We start from the raw sequence: 6,043 nt of genomic DNA on the forward strand, positions 1-6,043 counted from the left end.
AAATGATTATTTTTTCTGACTCTATAGTGACTGTTTTTTGTCCTGACCATGAATTATTCCACCTAACCAGTTCATGGTGGTTGTTTCAAATCCATCCACTACGTGAGCTGCTGTAAGAGCCCAATAATCACTGATCAGAGATGCACCACCTCTGGGATTTGACCTGTGGAGTAGCTGCCAGGGAATTTGTCCCAGACTGGCTGGCTTCCCACCAAAAACTCCACCACCAAAAAGGACTTCTGTGTTCATTCCACACTCTGAGAGAAAAATAAAAAAAATGCACATTAAATAAATCAACACATTTAATCTAGGTTTTTTTTTTACAATCATTTTGTTACCAATTGCATAACCTTGATGCCATTTTTCCAAACTAGATACAAAACTCAAAGCAGTAATTTTTTTTGTGACACAGGCTCTCCAGCAACTTTGCACGTTGTGTTCATATCTTTGGTTTAAAGACCTCATTTATCATGAAATATCATAGGAACATTACTTTAGATTACCCACACACAAGATGGCCATAGTTTCACTTTTTAGCTAGTACAATTATGAAATACAGTGCAAAATATGTGATGCAGGTTTCATTATAGCTCTACAAAATAGGCGTCAGAAGATATGTTTTAAAAATGAAGTTTATCTAGGTTTTGGAAGCAATCAGAATTTTGCTGACTTATGCATTGATGCAATTAGTATCTTCTTTCAGGGTATAATTGTTGGTGATTTTGAGTTGTACGCAGAGCGGCCAGATATGCTTCCGTATAATATACACTACGTAAATTCTATCCTACTTCCCTCCTATTTTCTTACTTTTCTCTGATTTTTCTAAGATTTTTATAAGATCATTACTTCAGCAGATCAGCACAGTGCTCAAACAACACATTTTCGGCACAAACACTAAAACTCAAAACTCTTTGGGACTGGAATAATACTACAAAAAGAAGACTTTGCCTCCCACTGCCAGCAGCTTACATTCCGGAGATGGGAAAACAACTGCCTACATTCAAACAGAAGAGAGAGAAAATGCCTCCTGTTGAATATACTTGTTGCATGAACTGGTGCAAACTTCTACAAAGGATTGTGGTTCTTGAAACAAAGTTACTTGCTGGACTTCCAAAACAGGCGGAACACTCAGCAGACCATCGTCATGGACCCTCTCAGCATACAGTCGGTGAGTCCCATGAATCTTCTGAATCTCAACAGTTTATACCAAGTGTAGAGTAACAAGCCGAAACTGATCGCCACACTAATCGATGGCACAAACAGGGAGCGAGACCCAATGGAACACGAGACATCAGATTGTCAAGAGTTTCTCGTATTGCTGCCATACCATCCTCTACCCCAGAATCGACTATGACAAGGCTTGTGAATACTGGTGTAACCACTGATCTATATATGACTGGATAGCTCATCGCGTTCTAAACTGCCAGCAGACAGTGAAGCCATCGGAAGTGTTCGATCCGCCATCTTACTAATCCCTACCGGCAGAGAGCACCATTGAGTCACATTCCGCTGTCCTAAAAAAAACCAACCTAAATCAAACAAATCAAACAAAACTAACTATTATTTAATTTATACGTAAATAAATGAATACTTAATTCATTATCTACATTCATTACTTTACTTTCTTTCGGGGCAGTATAAGCGATATATTTAAACCATTTAGGTGTGTGTGTCTGCTGCGCACTGATGACACAGGTAATGATCCAACACAAAATATAGCTTATTTCTCTATGTACATAATCATTCAGGAATTATTAAACATGAACGTATTAGTATCAGAAATGGATTTGAATATATTACAGTGAATAATACAATAGAATCTGTTAATATTGCTACATACTGAACTGAAAAGCTTAACTTACTATCTTGGAAATAAAGCCTTTAAATGTCTTTAAATCCATACTGTGTATAGTAAGTTATTTCTCTGAATAAGTTATGATGTGTATATTTTTAATGTCATGATTGAGCAACATCTATTTCAGACTCTCCAAGATCGCGCAAATATGTTTACTAGCAGTAACGTTACCGTTTACATGTAAAATATTGTATGCTGAATTAATAATTATTTTAACAACCGTTTGAATCATTACCTGCTTCAAAATGAATGCTGTTAATGAAATAATTGTTGAAACATTTGCACTTAGTGCTGAATAACGAATAAAAACACTATAACATTTGCAGTTAGCGCCTACTGTACGAATAAAACACTATAACTAAATTATATAAACAATGAATAACTGTACAAGGCAAATAAAGGTATACAAAGCATAAATCTTTCTTCAGATTTCAGAATGAGCACTTTGTGGTTTGTTTTATATGTCGAGGTCGTGTCCGTCTGATGTTTATCATGTTCATGATGTTCGCTACTGTGATGAACGTAGCTTTTTAATAAGTAGGGGACATTTCCAACATTTAAAAAAATAACCGTTTACATGCCTAGGGTGTTTGCGTTGCAAGAATGTACAGGGATACTTCAGATTTAAAAACGCTGACTTGTTATGTCATGTTTTCTCATTAAATTCATACAATTTCCTATTAATTCAATAGAACGTTTACGCACACTAGGGATTACCAATATGGCGGCACGGCGGCTTCACTTTAATGACGTCATGAGCAATCCAGTTCTATATTATAGATCAGTGGGTGTAACCCACTTCTGAGGATGTACACCCTAGGTTCGTAGGAGCTGAGAAGTACAGTAATAACCAAGCAACATCAGTGTAACGTTTTGAAATGTGTAACCCTTTAGTTCAACAAAATATTTCAACACTTCACAACAATTGTGTACACACCACCTATGGGCCCAAAATAAATTTTGAATAAAATAAAATAAAATGTCCTTCTTGAAAATGTTCCTTGGAAATCGTCCTTAGGAATTCCAGAGTTCAATCCAGAGTTCAAGTCAGTAAGTAAAAAGGGAAAAATCAAAGTCAATGGTAAATACTCGAAAGGGAAAATCTCGTTGGTGCCGGTTCGGTGAACTGACACAATCCTACCACAGGCTTCCGGAATGCTGTGGTAGAGGTTCACGGCTCATTGGGAGGGCTCGCCATCTATGGATCAATGGTTCACCTGATATGATTCAAGGACTGGAGCTTCTGGAACTTCTGCTCGCCTCATAAAAAGACCTGACCTGTATATAGAACAGGCTTCAGTCCAGAATCAATGATATCAACTGGTTCTTGAAGTGTTGTACAACATTATATTACTGTTCAGAAAATATCATAGCATAGTTCACATGAAGAAAACAATAGCTATTTATAATAACTATTAAAGTCAGAATATACCATTTTAACCTTATGTCATTACAATGAAATGTAATTGTAGGAACACATTGTACTAATGAACTTTTTTCTCTCTGCTTTTAATCCCTTTTTACATAGGATTTTATAGATTTTGGATCAAAAAAATTGAATTACATTTTTAAATTGAAACCCATTTATATGAAATACAGCATTTGCTGATTTAACCACTTTAAAGAACTTAAAATGTTATTTTATATACTCCTGTATGTAACTTTAACCTTTAGTCACATATATACCACAATGTAAAAATGTTACAAAAGCATATTTTTGTAATACATGCCAATTTAGTTTACATTTCTCCTTAAACCATGAAATAAATGTCTTTTATCATGTTACATTCCTTCAAAACAACAGAAAATGTTGAATAATCACTAATTGGAGCTAGCATGACCACCTCGTGGTTTTTTCCCACACACACAATCATTGAACACTTTAGCTTACCAAGAGAGGATTTTCAATATGAGAAGCCAGGACAGATAAAAACGATTTCTGGATGGCTCTCGAACTTCTAAAACAAATATACATGTGTTTACATAACGAACTAAATCATATTTAACTGTCAAGAAAACAGACAGGTTTTCATACCTTTTCTTCACGGTTTGTTTTCTCAACTCGTGGGAGAACATCTCGGTTACGTATGTAACCACGGTTCCCTGAATAGGGAACGAGATGCTGCGGTGACGTCACCGTATGGGAACACCTTTCGGTGTGACGAATGTCTGAAGCCCTATACCATCCCGCCAATTTTATTGGCCAAATAGCACTTGGCACCGCCTTACGTATGCGTACGCATGGTATACCTGAGTGCCGCGCGCTATTTCGCTCAGATTTCATGAACTGAAGAAATGCTATCAAGGTACGGAACGGCCGGGACCGCAGCATCTCGTTCCCTATTCAGGGAACCGTGGTTACATACGTAACCGAGATGTTCCCTTTCATAGGTCACTTCGATGCTGCGGTGACGTCACCGTATGGGAACCCTATACCATAACGCCTGACGTACCTGATAGTTGGGATCCAAAGAAAGCATCTGCTCAAGCGGATAGAACCCGGGAGCCAGGAGCCATCCTCACATCCAGACTGTAAAACTCGACAAAAGTGCTCGGAGAGGACCATCCTGCCGCAGCACAGACATCATATATAGAAGATCCACTGAGAAATGATTTCGATGAAACCACTGCTCTCGTGGAATGAGCTCCAATTTCTAAGGGCGAAGCGAGTCCGAGCGCCTCATAGGCTAAAGATATAGTCTCCACCAACCAATGGGACATGCGCTGCTTTGTGACAGCACAGCCTCTATTTTGTGTCCTAACAGACAACAGCTGGTCGGACTCACGCCATGGAGCTGTTCGATCAAACATAAGTCTTCAGCACTCTGACAGGGAAAAGACTCAGATCTCCTAGCCCCGCCTCAGCAGGGAGTAAAGCTTCCAAGACCACTTGTTAAAGTGAAAGGGGTTCGAGGCGACCTTAGGGACATAATTAGGTCTCGGTTGCAGCAGTACTTCCACAAACCCCTGGTGAAGAGTCCATGCACGAGGGCCAAACAGAAGAGCCTGCAAATCCCCAACTTTCATGAGGGAGGATAAAGCCACAAGAAGAACTGTCTTTAAAGTAGGATTATTTATTTATTTATTTTTCAAGGCTCAAACGGATGTTCTGATAGACCTTGCAAAACAATGAATAAATTCCATGAAGGAACTCGTGCAGGGTGGGAAAGGCCTTAGCTGTCACAAACCCTGTATAAGCAACAGACCAGCGGATGATGGCCCACTGAAGTACCATCTATATATACACGTGGTTAGCTGAAATGGCTGCCACGTAAACTTCAAGAGAGGCTGGTGTTACTTCATCAGAAAAACAGTCTTGAAGAAACTCCATTACTGAAGCCACGGGGCAGTAAACTGGATCTAAATTATGAATTCCACATCAGGCAGTAAACAGTTTCCATTCGAAAGCATAAAGCGTCTCGTAGAAACTGCCCTAGAATTCATTATAGTCTCGGTGGTTCCAACTGAAAAACCGGGACATATAAACTCACTCCGCTCAGAGGCCACGCCCACAGCTTCCATAGATCTGGCCTTGGGTGCCAAGTCATCCCTCGTGCTTGCGATAGTAAGCCCTGTCTGAGGGGAATCTCCACGGAGAGCCCGCTACAGATTGACCAGATCCGCAAACCACGGGTGTGTGGCTCCACACTGTCCATTTGGGGGTGCAACCTCCATTCCCCTTGCTCCAGGCTCTGTCCGGAGAACAAATCCGTTCCGGGAAGTGCCCGGGGACATGAACCACTCGGATCGACAGAAATCTGTTCTGAGACCAAAGAAGAATTATCCTCGCCAGCCTGAGAGCGTAATCCTCCTTGCTGATTCAGATACGACACAACCGCCATGTTGTCTGACCTGAGTAGTACATGACGGCCGATCAGCAGATTCAAGAAATACTGGAGAGCTATAAAAACTGCCAGCAATTCCAACCTGTTTATATGCCAGCCGCGTTGTGTCGCCGTCCATGCTCCGTAAGCTGGGCGTCCTTAACAAACAGTTCCCCAACTGGTCAAGACACGTCCGTCGTGCCAGTCTTGCGGGAAGCACGAATCCCCAGCTGAACTCCAGTTGAAGGAATTTAGCTGACATCCATGGTTTTATCGACATAACACACCTCCGTGTCACCGAAACCGTACAATGCGGAAAACAACGGGGTGAAATGTTTTGGCTTTTCATCAACTTCTGAAAATG

General features: G+C 40.3%; 1 long non-coding RNA gene across 1 annotated transcript; it reads right to left on the reverse strand.

The window, feature by feature from the left end:
- Positions 1–2,729: 2,729 nt before the first annotated feature.
- On the reverse strand, positions 2,730–3,929 carry LOC122139998. Its single transcript, XR_006156720.1, has 3 exons — positions 3,891–3,929; positions 3,747–3,813; positions 2,730–3,133 (listed from the first exon to the last, which is right to left on the reverse strand). It is a non-coding gene; the product is annotated as an uncharacterized LOC122139998 (long non-coding RNA).
- Positions 3,930–6,043: the final 2,114 nt, after the last annotated feature.

The sequence above is a fragment of the Cyprinus carpio genome, chromosome B16, assembly GCF_018340385.1.
Source record: "Cyprinus carpio isolate SPL01 chromosome B16, ASM1834038v1, whole genome shotgun sequence".
NCBI classification, from domain to species: domain Eukaryota; kingdom Metazoa; phylum Chordata; class Actinopteri; order Cypriniformes; family Cyprinidae; genus Cyprinus; species Cyprinus carpio.